This window comes from Callithrix jacchus, chromosome 11, assembly GCF_049354715.1.
Source record: "Callithrix jacchus isolate 240 chromosome 11, calJac240_pri, whole genome shotgun sequence".
Taxonomy (NCBI): domain Eukaryota; kingdom Metazoa; phylum Chordata; class Mammalia; order Primates; family Cebidae; genus Callithrix; species Callithrix jacchus.
The window spans coordinates 94,211,404-94,227,671 of NC_133512.1; the positions used below are offsets into that span (position 1 = coordinate 94,211,404).

Consider the following 16,268-nt stretch of genomic DNA (forward strand, 5'->3'; position numbering starts at 1 on the left):
TTTGTAGAGACAAGGCCTTACTATGTTGTCCAGGCTGATCTTGAACTCCTGGCCTCAAACAGTCCTCAGACTCCCAAAGTGCTGGGAGTATAAGTGTGAGCCACCATGCCCAGCTTCTTCTAGGTATTTTGAAGTACACAATAAATTATTGTTGACTGGGCACAGTGGTTCATGCCTGTAATCCCAGGACTTTGGGAGCTCCAGGAGGAATGACCACATAAAGCCCAGGAGTTCAAGCCCAGCCAGAGAAACAGAGTGAAACCCCATGTCTATGAAAACTTTAAAAATTAGCTGAGCTTGGTGGCACATGCTGTGGTCCCAGTTACTTGGAGGCTGAGGCAGGAGGAATACTTGCATTTAAGAGGTCGAGCCTGCAGTGAGACATGATGGCACCACTTCACTCCCACATAGGTGACAGGGTGAGACCCTGCCTCAAAATACATACACATATATATATATGGTTAACATAGTCACCCCACCATGCTATGGAACTCTATTCCTTGTTCCTTCTGTCTAACTGCACGTTCATACCCACTGACCAACCTCTTGATGATTCATTCTCTCCTGTGATGCTCTTGGCTTCACATCCTCCAGGTATCTGCCTTGGTATTACCTTTCTTTCATTGCTCCTTTTGGAAACCATCCACTTTCTCCCTCCATTCTGCTGTGTTCTATCAGTTCACTAATGGCTCGAAATGAAGTGGCCTTTATTGCAGAGGATGTGGAGAAAAAGGAGCACTGAACACTGCTGGTGGGAATTAAATTAGCAGAGCCACCGTGGAAAACAGCGTGAAACTTCCCCCAAAATCTAAAACTGCCACATGATCAATCTCTTAGCTAGGTATACATCCAAAATAGAGAAAATCAGTATGTTGAAGAGATATCTGTACATCCAGCTAATTTCTTCAAAAAGTTTTTGTAGAGATGGGGTCTTGGTATGTTTCCCAAGCTGGTCTCAAACTCCTGGGTTCAAGCAGTCCTCCCACCTTAGCCTCACAAAGTACTGGGATTACAGGTGTGAGCCACTGTGCCTGGACCCTCAAGTCTTCTAATTCTTCATTGGGATGTTTTATTACTATGCGTACCAGTTACTTGGCTTCTCTGAAAATAAATAAATGCATCTACTTTTAAAACTGAATGTTTCCATTTTTTTAAAATTGTTATATAATGACTTCCTAACTACTAAGCACATTGCAGATATAGCAGAAAACAACAGACAATATCCTTCTCCAAGGGGGAAAGTGAAATGATAACTTGTTATTACTTCCTTGTTCAATGACTTGATAAAGATACATGTTGAGAAGAAAATAAAACAGGATGAGGAGATTGTGTGGCAGAGGGGGAGCGAGATTCTAGGTACAGTGGTCAGGGAACACGTCCCTGAGGAGGCACCATGGGCTGATTTGAATGGCAGAAGAACTATGAGTGCAGAACAGGGGAGTAAAGCTGCTGATGCAGAAGGAAATGTGACATGTTTGAGGAAACGAACGTGGGCCAATATGGGCAGAGCGTGGAGTGTGCAGGGAAAAGGGTCTCAGAAGGGCGGAGGAACAGGGCGTGCATACCATGAGAGGTCAGTAAGGAGCTTCTGTCTATGATGTGCAAAGGAGGCCAGGTACTCCAGCAGGTACTGGATCTGACTTAGGTTTTAACAGGATTGCTCTGGCTGCCTTGGGGAGAATGGGTGTGGGAGGGTGAGTGGAAGCTGGGCCTTTTGGGAATGACTTCAGAGAATCCACTGAGAGACAACAGTGGCTGGAGATGGTTTGGCAGCAGTGGGGGGATTTAAACTGAAATATGCTGTCCCCTTAGAGATTACTTTCTTTGGGACTGATCATGAATATGTCTAGTTTGTTACAGAACCTGCACAGATTAGGGGTATATTTTGGAGATAGGATTGATGAGGCTTGCTAAATGCTTAGATGAGGTGAAAGGGAAAGTGAATGAATGATAACTCCAGGGCTTTTGGCTTGGACACCTGGGTTGGTGGTGGTGCCATGGACTGAGATGGGACACTGGTGGTGGGGACGAGGAGCTCTCTTCTGGCCACATGTAAGTGAGAACATGTTAGACATCAGAGTGGAGTGGTCAGACAGGCACTTTGAAAACTGAGTTTGCAGTTCACTTATGGAGACAAGCCTTGACATGTAAAATCAGGAATTCTTATCCTATGGCCAGTTTATGAGACCAAGGCATTGAGAAGCTCATCCAGGAATAAAATGCATCCAGAAAAGAGCAGGCAGAGGAGACTTCAACGCTGAGAGGTCATGTAGGAAGACAGAACCAGTCGAGGAAATGGAAAAGGAGTGGCTAGTGCAATCAAAGGGAAATCAGAAGAGAGTGTTTTGAGATGGAGGTCAGCTACATCCAGCGTGGCTGAAAAGTACAATTAGATGAAAGCTATAACATCGGTGAGAACAGAGGAGATCCTGGATCTCCACAAACCCCTAGACTTCCTTGGGTTTGAGAACAAGCAATATTCAGGCACTTCTTACTCTCTCATTCCATTAAGCTAAGTATGTCAATGGGAAAACAGTTTCTCCAGCATTCGTTTAATGAACTTTAAGTGCCTGAATGAAAAATTGGATTATTCTAACGGTGTATTCTGAGACCCAGAAGGAATGAGTTTAATAAGTATCCATCATTTTCAGGCAGGTGTCATGAGATAAAGAATTAGACAGTTTGACCTTTAATGGGCTCCTTAGTGACTGCTTTATCCTAATTCTTCAGAACCAGGATTACTGCCTCATTATCGATAGCAGACACACTCAAAATGTGGAGAAAGGCTTTCTTTTTAGAACATGGAGGGGTGTCAAGTAAGAGAATGCAAGGAATCAAAAAACACAAGCAGAATAGCTAGAAATAGAAGCCCATGATGCTTTTCCTTTCCTTTTTTCTTTTTCTTTTTTATTTTTTTTTGAGACAGGGTCTTAGTCACCCAGGCTGGAGTGCAATGGCACAATCTTGGCTCACTGCAACCTCCACCTCCAGAGTTCAAGTGATTCTCATGCCTCAGTCCCCCAAGTAGCTGGGACTACAGTTGCACACTACCCTACCCAGCTATTTTTTGTATTTTTAGTAGAGATGGGATTTCACCATGTTGGCCAGGCTGGTCTTGAACTTCTGATCTCAAGTAATCTGCCTGATTGGCCTCCCAGAGTGCTGGGATTACAGGCATGAACCTGGTCCCATGCATTATTTTGACCAGAACAATGAGGTAGTGAAATAGCTTATTCGTGGCCATAGATAAGGTTGGCCTTATTTAGTATAAATTCGAACGCTTCTAAAAATGGGGGTGGAGGTGCGGAGGCGCTTACTGGACAGAGAAATACTCATGCCTCTAATAACTTTTGGGCTCACTCAGAAATTCCCACAGTTCTTGCCACTTTGATATAATTTATCAAGGCCCTGCTGCATTAAGGTCTCTTTATTTTAGCCTCGGTTTCTCAAACACAGTAAGTCAGCCTCAATCATAAGCACCCTAATGGGATTAGGTATTAGTTACTGGTTCTTAAACCTAAGGAAGAGCTGCACCGGCCAGGGCAAGCCTGGGCTGGGAAGAGCATAAAGAGAACCTGGGAAGTTGAGGCCACCTCAAGGGCAAAGGGGAGCAAGTAAAGAAGAGTGGGGAGGTGGCCCCAGGTTACTGGTCACTCTTCCCTCACAGCATGACTGGGATCCGACGGAGGCTCAGATTTCCCTGGTCTCAGGCAAAGGATAGTGGGGTTATGAATTTCCTAAACAAACAGAAGCATGAGGAGCAGAGCAAGTTCCATGCCAATTGAGACAGGAAGTTGAGCAGAGAACAGAGAAGATAAAGACAAGAGAGCAGGCTCGAAATTATTTCCCTGTGCAATCCTTCCACAGAGAGGCCGGCCTCTAAAGATTTGTACATATAAAGTAAGAATTTTACAGTATTTTTCTAAACATTATCATCTGACCCTACAGAATGATGTGAGGTAAACTCAAATAGATTTTCCCGTTTTAACTATATTTCGTTGTATCTGTTTTGTAACTTCTAGAACAAAGACAAAGACCTGAATCTGTTAAAAAAGAAACCTGAGGTTTCTCTGAGGAATACACACCGGACTAAAAGTTTTGTTAATTTTATTATTTACCGTGGGCTTCTCCCCATAATAATTTAATCCTTGCACAGTAGTTAAATATATCTAACACAGAAGGATTAAAAATGAAATAGGAGAGATTTGTGGTTCTTCTCATCATAGAGCCATGAGTAACCAGGCTTCCTCTCTCACTGTAAACAATTACACGACTGGAGAAAACAGATAAAGCAAGTGTTTTCAGGAAGGGGATCACGTGCGCGACAGGACTATGACTCTGGAAGTGAAGGGGCGAGCATGACGGGAACCTCACCTGCAAGGGTCCTCTGCTTAGCAGCACTTTCAAACCCGGGAGAAGCAGAGGCTGTCGGAGAAGAGTGGTCTTAATGGTGGAAGAAACAGAAATCAATGAGTGAGTCTGTGGAAAGAGCAGGAATGTGTGGGGTTGGTGACCAGATACCTGATCCAGACCCACCCGGACAGAGCTGCAGCCTGTCGTGAAACAGCCTCGACAGAACTGAGTTCACAGACAGGAAATAAACAGCCTCGAGAAGAAAACACAAAGCTCTTCAAAGGGATTTTAAAAATTCAGTTTCTCAACAATATAAGATCCACAATGTGCTACATTTAATTAAAAGTTACGAGACACACAAAAGATGAGGAAACTGCCAAGAACTAGGAAAATATTGCTCCACAGAAATAGACCAAGAGATGATGGATGCAGTAAAAAGGCAAGAACTTTACAATAGCTGTTGTGAACTATTCAATGATTTAAATGAAAAGCTACACTCAGTACTTCCCACTTTCTATTTTCCTTTTTCTTGTCTTTTTTTTTTTTTTTTTTTAGATGGAGTCTCACTCTGTTGTGCAGGCTGGAGTGCAGTGACACAATCTCAGCTCACTACAACCTCTGACTCCCAGGTTCAAGCAATTCTTCTGCCTCGGCCTCCCGAGTAGCTGGGACTACAGGCATGTGGCACAACCCCTGGCTAATGTTTTTGTATTTTTAGTAGAGACGGGGTTTGACCATATTGGCCAGACTGGTCTCGAACTCCTGACCATGTGATCTACCTGCCTCAGGCTCCCAAAGTGCTGGGATTATAGGCACGAGCCACCATGCCCAGCCAGTACTTCCATTTTCACCTGGGTTACTTGTCAGTTTGTTACTGGTTTATATAGCATTCTTTACAAATTCTAGATACAATTCTTTTGTCAGATATTCAGTTTTCAAAAGTGTTCTCCCATTCTGTGAATTGTCTTTTCATTTCCTTAATAGAGTTTGATGCACCCAACTTTTTAATTTCAATAATGCCCGATTTATCTCGTTTTCCCTTTGTTGTCTGTGCTTTCGTTGTCACATCTAAGAAACAATTGCCGTATCTGAGGTCAACTATTGTCTTCCTTTTCTAATACTGTACTTTTCAGAATTTTCTAGAATTTCCATCTGGTTCTGTTATATACTAGATGTAGCCTATGATTTCGTCTAGAAGTTTAATAGTTTTAGTTCTTACATTTATATCTTTGATTGTTAGTGTCTTTAAAGAAAGGTTTCCAATTAAAAATAAAATCAGCAAAAAGAAACTCTCATGTAATGGGAAGGAAATAAAGAAATTGACTCTATGGACTAAACCTGGCTCTAATACTCTTTTCTTTGTGACCCCGGGATAGTTACTTAATGTTTCTGAGCCTCATCTGTACCATTTGTGAAGGGGAAATAACATCTACTTCTTCCTTTCTTTATAATTTAGTAAGATATTATATGTGAAAGTGCTTAGTGACAGGTGTTTTTGGTATTGTTATTGTTCTATCATTGTGTACAGTTTCATCATAGAAACATTCACAGGGACTCACTATCAGAGGTCTTCAGGTCTGCTATCCAGCTTACTAATTCTGTGATCATAGGAATGTTTGCACCTCTGAAACTCAAGTTTCCCCATCTGTGAAATGAAGAATGGATTCAATCATCACTCAGGCCCTTTCTAGAACTAAGCTTCCTGTTATTCATCTCAAGAATGCATTTGGCAATTTTTAAAGATTCACCCTTATGGAATAAGGGTGAATTTTGTTTAAAAACTTGATTTTTTTGCTGGACAGGCTTGATTACCAGTACCAACCACTGCTTCCAAACAAATATTTCCTTTAAGTGAGATGGAATACTTTAGGTAGAAATAATAATATGCAAAATTGATCTCTCTTATCTTGAATGTTATGTTCTCAGTGAACCAGTGAAATTTTTAACATTTCAGAGTTTTTCAAGTTTATGAACATAGATTTATTTTTTTAGGTCTGACAGCCCACTTAAAAACAATGAATTTTTTTGTACTCCCTATTGGGAAAAGCATAGATTTTGGAGGCCTACTGTGTAACAGAATGGTCCAAAGACAGCATTCGCTCAAAGCATCACTGCAAAATGTTACAGATCAAGCAATGGCATCTCCTGAGGCAAACGCCAGCTGAAAGGGCAAGTTTTCATTAGCATCAGGAATGTGAGGCTCCATGCAATCATTTTTCACTGACAGAAAGTAGGACAGTCATCTGTCCCAACACTACTCTTCATCCCAAGAGGAACTTCCGTGATGCAATATGCCAGCCTTCAGGAACAGAGCAGGCCAAGGGAGTACTTTGCCAGGACTTCCTTCCTTGGGAGAGTGGAGAGGAAGAGCTACCTGTGGCCCAGGGCAGATAATCAGCCAGCAAGGAAACAGGCAGGGGCACAGGAATGTTATGGTAAAGGTTACCCTGCACTCAACCGCATTCTCAATGGCATATGGGAAACCGAGGCTAGGTGCTGCCATCCCCAGTGAGTCCGCTCTGCTGCCACCGAGGTTCCCACTTCCACTTCTGCCTATTTCTGATCAGGATGGAGGCCAGCTGAACCAGCATTTGAAATGCTAAATAAATGAAACCAAATACTATTCTTCCAGGGTTTTCTGCCAGGAACCAAATGGAATCGGGGACCAGTCTGGCATGAAAGCCGGTTCTTAGCACAATTTCAACCCAATTGCACAGTTGAGTTTTATAAAAATTTCCAAACTCTAGGCCACTTCAATGACCTCTGTCTAAATTTCCCCAAATCAAGCTCCCTTCCCTCATCACTAATGAAAACAAAGACCCATTTCTTTTTTTGTTTGTCTTTTGAGACAGAGTTTTGCTCTTGTCACCCAGGCTGGAGTGCAGTGGCGTCATCTCTGCTCACCACAACCTCTGCCTCCCGGCAAAGACCCATTTCTGTAAATGAATTAAAAAGGGAACCGTTCTGTGATTTAATCTTTAGTTGCTCTGTGCATCGATGCCACAGAAAAGTAGACACTGAGAACAAAACCCGATCCTGCATTTTATTTTGTATTTTAAAATAAAACAAAATATTGACATGCACGTAAATGAGCTCATTAATTCATGAGAAGTCATTTGAAGCAGCAGGCAGTAGAGATTATGATAAATAAATAATTTTGGTTTGATTGACGAGTTTGGCTCTGACTTCCATTATTTCAGATAAGACCTGAATAGTGGTCTGGGGTGGTGAGTTTTCCGGATGCTGTTTGATTTTGCAACATGCCAGAGCCTCTGGACGTCAGGCGATGTGTACGTGTCTATAAATCGCCCTCCTGATAGCTCAGATCAAAGTCGTATGCACATGTTTGCTGAGGCAGATTTGCCTCATTCTGTTTCTCAAAGGTGTATATGAAGCTTTGCCAGACCCTGGAGAAGTTAAGCTGATTTGTATTGTGTTGAGGCTTTTGACTAAAGACAAGAATCCCGGTTGTTCAAGCTAAGTCAGACTGGCTTCCTCAAAGGCAAGTCATTCTCAGGGCGGGAAAAGTTAAACACTTAAAGATGATACCTTTTTCACTGACTCCCTCCTAGCTGGGAATTATAGCACAGTAGCTTATAGTAACGAAAATGCACCTAGTCTCAGCTGTGTCTGCTTTTAATTACCTTGCAACTTCAGGCAAACAAATTTTGGTGGGATGTCTTTTCCCTACGTATGACACGTAAGTTCCATGAAATGCCTAATTACAAAGTTCTCATTTCCTACAAGTGTCTGAGAGCATGGTTTCATACACTTCAGGTGTTTTCATGCTTGGGTTATGTAATTTAGCTAATCTTTACATCTTTTCATGGTTGAAGGACCGATTCTGGAGTGAGAAAGTGGCAGCCCCCTCTGGAGTGAGGCAGAAACTAGCTACTTCAAGCCATTAGGTCTCAGGGCCCAGCAGAGCAGAACAAAGAGCACCATCCTTTTCCTTCTGAAAGGATAGCAGGGAATTAATGAGCTGGTATCTAATTATTGAATGTGAGCCATGGCAGGGACACAAGAGAGGAGACCATCATGAATCTCACGGTGTGGTCAGGACCCCTGTTTTCCATCTTATTAGCGGGAGGCCAGCCAGGCAGGGCTCTGGGTTCCTTCCCAGGGAGCCAGGGTGAAGGATCAGGGATGACTCACATGGGGTCAGAAGCCCACTGCATTCTCCCGCATCTCAACCTTCAAAGGTCACCAGGCCAAGGTGAGCGTTGGCTACACCCCGTCTGTCTTACAAGGAGGATGAGCTCACAGTTGGAAATGCTGGGCTGGCTGGTCAGGCTAGAACAGCAGAGATGCCTTCAGACCATATGCTGTGGACAGGTGCTGGCTCTCTGGGTGTGCTACAGGCTCTTGACTCCCAGAGAAACCGGCTGCAACTGGGCTCAACTTGAACAGACATTATCATTACGGAGAGGCAGCTAAAGTGAGAAGAAACACAAGCTATTAAGACTTAACTCTTGCCAAGCCATCAGCTTTCAAATAAATGTCCTCATCAACTTATAGTGGAGCAAAACTTGCTTGGAAATATACCAGGGATACGCTGAAGAGAGAACAACAGTGGGGAATATTTTCTCTGGGAGGTGGCTAACATGCAGAAGAACTCCTGTGAGTTAGAAATAATATTCCTGATTACTGTACTTATTGCAGCTGCCAATCTGGAGAGATGGACCCTGCGTGAGCCTTTCAGAGAGAGGGTTCCCAGAATAGCTAAGCAGAAATGTCTGTATTTCTACATGGCAATAGGAAAAGCTTTAAGCAACCTTTACTAAATGCTTTTCTCCTCCAGTCAATGAAGACTTGCTTAACCCCATGTTGCTAGTCCCTACGGTAATACAGCATGCTCAGAACAGTAAGAAATGCCTTGTAGTGGAAAAAGCAACACTAAGATGGCAGTGGAGAAACCTGAGTTGTGGCACCAGCTTTGTTCCACCTCCAAGGTCAGTGGGTGTGTTCCGATCACACGGCCCTGGCGTCTGAGCTGAGAGATGCCCACGGGTTCTCTGGCTCTCTTGTTTCTCAGGGGTGTGGACTTTTGCAAGTCACTTACATTCTCTGAATCTGTTTTACGGTCCTTAAACAGCAGGGAGCTAAATAACTGCATCTTCGAATTGTTGCAACAATTCAGTCTCAGTAAAAGCATAGGTTTTATGCAAAGAAGATTTTCACTATTTAGGTTTCATTGCCTTATGTGCATTAATAGTGGTGGAAACTACTGAATATGTTCAGCAAACAGGGCGCTTTTCTTCTGAACATATGGGAGGGTACTGCCCACACTCTGTTGCATCTAACTGGGCCTCATGGCATGGTATGCCTTGCTTCAGACCAACAGAATAGGGGCTAAAGTGATGAATGCCAGTGCTAGGCTGGCTGTAGCATGGCCACGTGCTCCCCTCTGCCCACACACCTGGCTGTGAAGGACCCTGAGGTGTGCCACCACACTATCCATGGAGAACTGGCTCCAGAAACCCCTGTGGATGCCAAAATCAATCTGCAGATGCTCAATTCCCGCAGCAGTCCCTGCAGAACCCGGAGACGACAAAACATGGCTTCCTGAAACATTCTTGGGTGAAGCTATTGAGATTTAGGGAGCATTGGCTCAAAAAGAAATCTGTGATTACCTGGAATAATATGTTAACTAATTGTATGACCCCAGACAAATTTTTACTCTAAGTACTTGTGGCCTCATCTAATGGGGACAGGAATATCTGTCCAATTCTCTCTTACAGATTGTTGGGAGAACTCAAACAAGAGAAGCAATTAGAGGTTATTTTGCCTGGCAGCTCATCTGAGAAATTTTTTTTAATGTAGATATCTGAGTTTTCCTGAATGACTGGCCAGAGCAGGTTCTCAGGAGTGGGACCCCCGTGTGTGTATTTTTAATGCTTGATGGATGATTTTTCAAGGACAACATGCTCTGAAAACCAAAATTGTAAAAGTTAATTCACTTTAAAAAGTGAAATGAACAAATAACACTGTCCAAAGGCAGATGCAAACATGAGATTCTTTTACAAGGAGCCCGAAGATGTATCAATCTTCAGGTGAGAGTAAAGTGCTTTGCTGAATAAACAAATGTGAGGCCGGGTGCAGTGTGGCTCAAGCCTGTAATCCCAGCACTTTGGGAGGCCGAGGCGGGTGGATCACTAGGTCAAGAGATCGACACCATCCTGGTCAACATGATGAAACCCCATCTCTACTAAAAACACAAAAAATTAGCTGGGCACGGTGGCACGTGCCTGTAATCCCAGCTACTCAGGAGGCTGAGGCAGGAGAATTGCCTGAACCCAGGAGGCGGAGGTTGCAGTGAGCCGAGATCGTGCCATTGCACTCCAGCCTGGGTAACAAGAGCAAAACTCCGTCTCTAAAAAATAAAAATAAAATGTGAATGGTGTTCCCTCTGCAGTCATCTGGTCCCTCTCACAACATGGAGGAACACTCACATTCCTCCCCATGGAAGTCACACAGAAGGGTGCTGTCCAGTGGGTGCAGGCAGTGGCCCTGTGTCTCTATGACCTACAGAATGACAAGGCTCTGTATACAGTCACCTTCTACACATCCAGTAGTTTAAGAGAAGCTGAGTATCTTCTCAGGGAGCAGCTGGAGGAGACAGACACCCAGCCCCCTTTCAGGGGGAGGAAACCTCTCATCTAGAAAAACCGCAAGCTGCACCAGATACCCCACAGCAGCAACCAGAGCAATTCAAGATTTCCTCAGCTATATGTGGAGTGACTATTAGTAATTTCAGCATACAATTAGTTACTGAGGGTTTGCTACGTGCCAGATATTCGTTTAAGTGCTCCCTGCAGATTAGTTTATTGAATTTTCCTGTAACCTTATGATGCAAATGCAGCCACAGCCTCAGTTTTCTGGTGAGGAACCAGAGCACAGAAGGGTTAAATAGCTTGGGCAAAGTCCCACCAGCAGTGGGCAGAGCTCAGCTTTCAGCTCCGGCCACGCGGCCTCAGAGCCGACCCTAGTGATTGAATTACACAATCCTCCGCGATGCTGGTGGAAGAGACCGCCACTTGTTGAGCCCTTTTTGTGATTTCAAAGGCAGCTGAATTTAGCTGTTGAGCCCACCTGTGGACATTCAGAAGGCCTCTAAAAAGAACCATGGATAACAGAACCCAGAGTGAAATCTATTTCTGCCTCTAGACACTTAATTTCACCTCTTGGTTGAACAAAAGCCATCCTGGTGCCTGCAGACAGGATCCATTCTGGCTCTCCCTACACGTAACAAAAACCTTCAACCCCAACATTTTGGGACCCACCAAGCACCAAGGGAAAACATCTGAGGTGTGAGCCCACTACTGTTGGTTACCGTTTATCTGTTCTCAGCAATGCCATGGATTATGATAGGGCCAAGGCCGCGCAGATGCTGCTACCTCATATGTGCCGGTTCCCTGTAAATGTACCTGTCAGCACCCCTTGGCACTAACCTCTCAGTGAGGTCTTCAATGAACAGGCTCCCCTGAGGCCTGCGTTCCTCCATTCCTGCAGCCGCTCATATTTCATGCAGGTACAGCCTCACCGAGACTCCAGACCCTTCAGCCTGCCCGGCCCCATTGAGAGAAGGTGAACAGGAAAAGAGTCCTTCATAGAGCTCAGTGCCTAGGAAGTGCTGGCTGAGTGTCCGTGGGGAATGGCAGCAGCAGAGGCCGGCTGCAGGATCTGCACAGCTGCCAACACTCTGGGACACAAAGCAGAGCCTGCTGCTCCTTAGAAACTCATGCGTGCAGCCTGTCCAACCCGGAGGTGAAGTGGGAGTCCAAGAGAACCCGACCCACTTCTCTCCTCTCATTCCCTGGGGTGGGTCATGCCTCCCCACTCCAGCCCCTGATCCCCGACCCACTTCTCTCCTCTCATTCCCTGGGGTGGGTCACACCTCCCCACTCCAGCCGCTGATCCCCCTCGCCAGCACAGCCCCCAGCAACCATCCTTTCTTGAGAGGACCACAGTCCCCTAGGTCCGGCCCCTGGGCAGTGGCGCCTGCCTCTGAGCCCCTCCCTGCTGGGCTCCCTCCAGCTCTCCCAGAGCTCCCTTGTTCAGGCCTGCCTACTTTCTTCCAGCCTGAAAAGCTCATTTTTTGATGAGCCATTAATTCATGTTACTGACTCCACATACTTCCTTCCAAAGAAATCCATTTTCATTTTCAGAATATTCTTGAAAGTCACAAGGACAGACCACTGAGTGTTCGACCTTCCTTTGTGGAGCTCCCAACAGCACTAGTGGAACCTGCTAAATCTCAGCCCCCAAGCTCTGAGCAAAGCCAGGCCAACTGGGAAGCCCTGGACAGGACGGTCAACTTCTCCGATGGCCCAGGAAGCCACTCCAGGCTGTTCCATAAGGCTAGAGCAAATTAGTCATTTTCTTGGGGTAGGAACTGTGATTAAAGACCTCCAGGACAGATATCACGCCACTGCACTCCAGCCTCGTGCCTGGCGACAGAGTGGGACTCTGTCTCAAAAAAAAAAAACAAAACAAAATCAAAAGGTCTCCAGGATGAAATCTAAAAAACAGGCCTTTTCAGATGATCTTGGCTTCTTTCAATGTTTGACAGTGTATATTCCCTTGGAGAATAAACGTTTGTATCTTGCTTACCATTACTTTTTGTAGGTCATGAAATAAAGTCATATGCTTTTTGTTTTCAGGTCTGATTGTACTCTCGTTTTCAAAACCGAAACACACAGAAAAAGACAGAAGGCAATGGCATCTTTTGACATAACAGACTATCATGGCCCTCTTTAAAACTGTTAAATACTATTATAGGAGACAAATGTGCAGACAGCATGTATTAAGTGAGAGGAACCTTCTCAGTGCATTAGTTCCCATGTATATCAAAGAGAAAGCAAAATTGTAACATTTGGAACAAATAAAGTTTGTTCCAAAGTTAAACAAAATTATCCATATCAACTACAGTCAGGGAAGCCCTCCAAAGCTGACAGGCAACACTTCACATCATGTTATAGAGACATAAAGAAATGACTCCTCCCTCTGTGAAGGCAATCTTTGTAGCTTCAAACTGTGCACAGTGATGTTCTTTTTTTAAAAAAGTTCAGAGGTAAAAGGACAATGATTTATCATTGTTTACTATGTATCAAAAAAACAGCCATTACAAAAGCCACAGAAAACTTTCACTTACACAGTTTTATTTTCTACATTCAAGCCCAAACCTTGGAAATTGAATCCGTTTCCTTCACCATCGATAGTTTCCAAAGACCTTACACTTTGGATATATGCCTGAACTAACAACAAAAGAACGCACGGCTCTCTCCCCACCAAAACGTCTATCTCAATTACTCTGCAGTTAACGAGGTTCTTGGCACAGTTCCTAACATGAAGTGATTACTCAGTAAATGTGATCCTCCTCACCCCTATGTCTCCACAAACCCAGGAGGTAGCAGCAGCTGCCCCTCTCCAGTAGCTGTGCAGTAAATGTTGATTGATTTACTAACTGATGACAGAAAACGATTTCAAAAATTGTACTTGTTTACCATCCAGCAATCTTAACGTCAACCATGTATGGAAAGAAAAACACTGACAGTGAAGGTACAAGCGAGTCATGGCAATCCGCTCATGCTTCTACTATGGCTCCCATCCTAAAGCTTGCTGGACATTTTCAGGGTGCAGAGAGATCACTAATAGCAACGACAAGAGCTCTAGACCAATCTAAGGGTGTTAAATTGCACCAATGACCTCAGCTCTTCATGTTGCCCTTTCCTCACAGTCTGTGGGCATTGCAGTTCCTTCTGCAAAGGGTATAGAGCCTATTTCCCCATTCCTTGGCCATGTGATTGCTTGGAGCCACAGAATGAAGGGAAATTCCAGTGCCTGTTCTGAGCCTAGGTCTCAGGAGAGCTGCATGTGTTTCTGTCATGTCCATGCAAGTACCACGCCTCCTAGTTTCACATGGAACAGCCCTGCTCAGCTAAGATGCCCCTGGCAAGGCCACTGCATGAGCAGAAGCAAGCAGGCCAATGAGCTGACACACGCACGATTTTCATAACATGATGCTGTCTTCAGCCCCCTGAGTCTTGGGTGCTTGCATAGCAATAGCTACCTGCTACACCAGCAAAGATATCCCCAAAGAATCACAGGACTCTGTGTCAGGAGACTGTCACACACACTCAGCTTTTATCAAATGACCATTGATTGTGAGCCTGGCTAAACTGATGTAATACCGATTTCTCTCTTGGAGCTTTCCTCGCTGTTCCAAACTAACACACTCATGTCTACACAGGTTTAGTTTGTTTCTTTCCATTCTGTTATCTGGGACACACGCATTGGTGAAGATTCATAAGCTCTAAGCAGTCATTTTGGATGCAACCCTGCAGCCACCAGACTGCTCCGTGAGGAGTCCTGTGGGTCACCCGTGTTGGTGAGAAGCAAGTCGAACTGAGCAAGGAAGTTCTTGTAAAACCAGCATCAACCTCACCTTTCCCTTTACATGTAGCCTAACCTTTCAGAGGTGTCGAAATTAAGCAAGGCCCTTTTCTCCTTTCTTGAAAACCTGTTTAAGAAGTCACACTTCATTCTTTTTCCCCCTTTCCTTCTTTCTCCTTCCCCTCAAAAGGCCATGTTTTAGCCTGAACTCAAGACTCCAAAATGCATGAGAGAAATGATACTGACATTTCCAGAAAGGAGACTGTGACAGACTCAGGCAGAGCTGGGCCATGGGCAGAGGCAGGTGCTCCTGCCATCCGTATTTCTCTGAAAGTGTGTTACCAACTTTCTCATTCAAATCCACCCTTGTATGCCCTGTCCTCTAAGCTTGGGCCTGCGGGCCTGCCTTCTCGAGCAGTCACTCAAGCTCTAAGCAGAGATGGCAGATTGACACACATGTGGTGTGGCCCCTCCCTCAGTGCCCATCATAGACATCACGGACTGACCTGGGCATCCTCGGGATCCTTCCCAGCATGGTTCCCACCAAGGGACAGTGTTCATTTTGTGATCCAACTCTGTCCATCTAGACCCATCCATATTCCATCTCCTATTCACACTCACTAAAAAATAAGCCACCACACAATTAGAGTTTCTCAATTGTTGAGAGAGACCTACTATAGCCTCGGTATTGAGCCAGGGACTGATGTACAAAAATGAAGGAGGCAGCCAAACTCGGCAGGAATTCTTGTGGTTGAGAAAGCTTCTATCCTGGAGGGGTATACGGTCGAGCAATGAAGACCTTTCTGGCAACGTAGCAGGTCTATAAAAGAGATATGTGGGATCAGGTTTTGCTTTTAGTCATTTACAAATTATATTATATAAAATGTTATTTACTATACTGCAGAGGAGGAAGCTGGTAAGAGGCCTAGAAAAGCAGTCAAGACTCATTATCCACAGGACACACAAATACCCATGGCACGAGGAGGCTGAAAGCCCACACTATGCTGACTGTGCTTTTCACCCAAGCCACACGTGTTCCACCTGCCTGTTTCTTCCTCTTAAACTGCACTTTTGGTTTTTTACTTGAAGCGCTTTTTGCACTCAGGAATACACAAAAAGCTTGGTAGAGCAGCAACTTGGAAAACACACGTGAAACAATATGCAATTCAAAGATGTAAATGATAAGTACCAAAAAGTGGCACAGACAAAGAAACCCGCAGGAGCTCAGAGAAGCCTCTGTGCTCTGCGGTAACATCTGCACAGCTTGCATGTTACCAACCTGTCTCAAGACGGTACCAGAAAGGACGAAATGATGGTCAGCATCTGCTTTTGCTCCACAAAATCAAAATCGTACGTTTTGTGACTCACAAAATCATAAAACACAGGCAGGGTGCATTCTCTCGCCTACTTGGGCCCTCCGTAAGCATCCCTCGGTGTGGGCTGTCACCAGAACCTCCACATCAGCGACCATGTATCAGGAACTTAGGACACACCAGTCATTAATTGATTTCAGCATCTTG

At 44.6% G+C, this 16,268-nt stretch overlaps 1 protein-coding gene across 2 annotated transcripts in view; it reads right to left on the reverse strand.

Annotated features, from left to right (window-relative positions):
- DPP6 (dipeptidyl peptidase like 6) overlaps positions 1 to 16,268 on the reverse strand; it is a 1,158,816-nt gene that overhangs the window by 895,068 nt on the left and 247,480 nt on the right. The gene's annotated exons all lie outside the window — the stretch shown is intronic.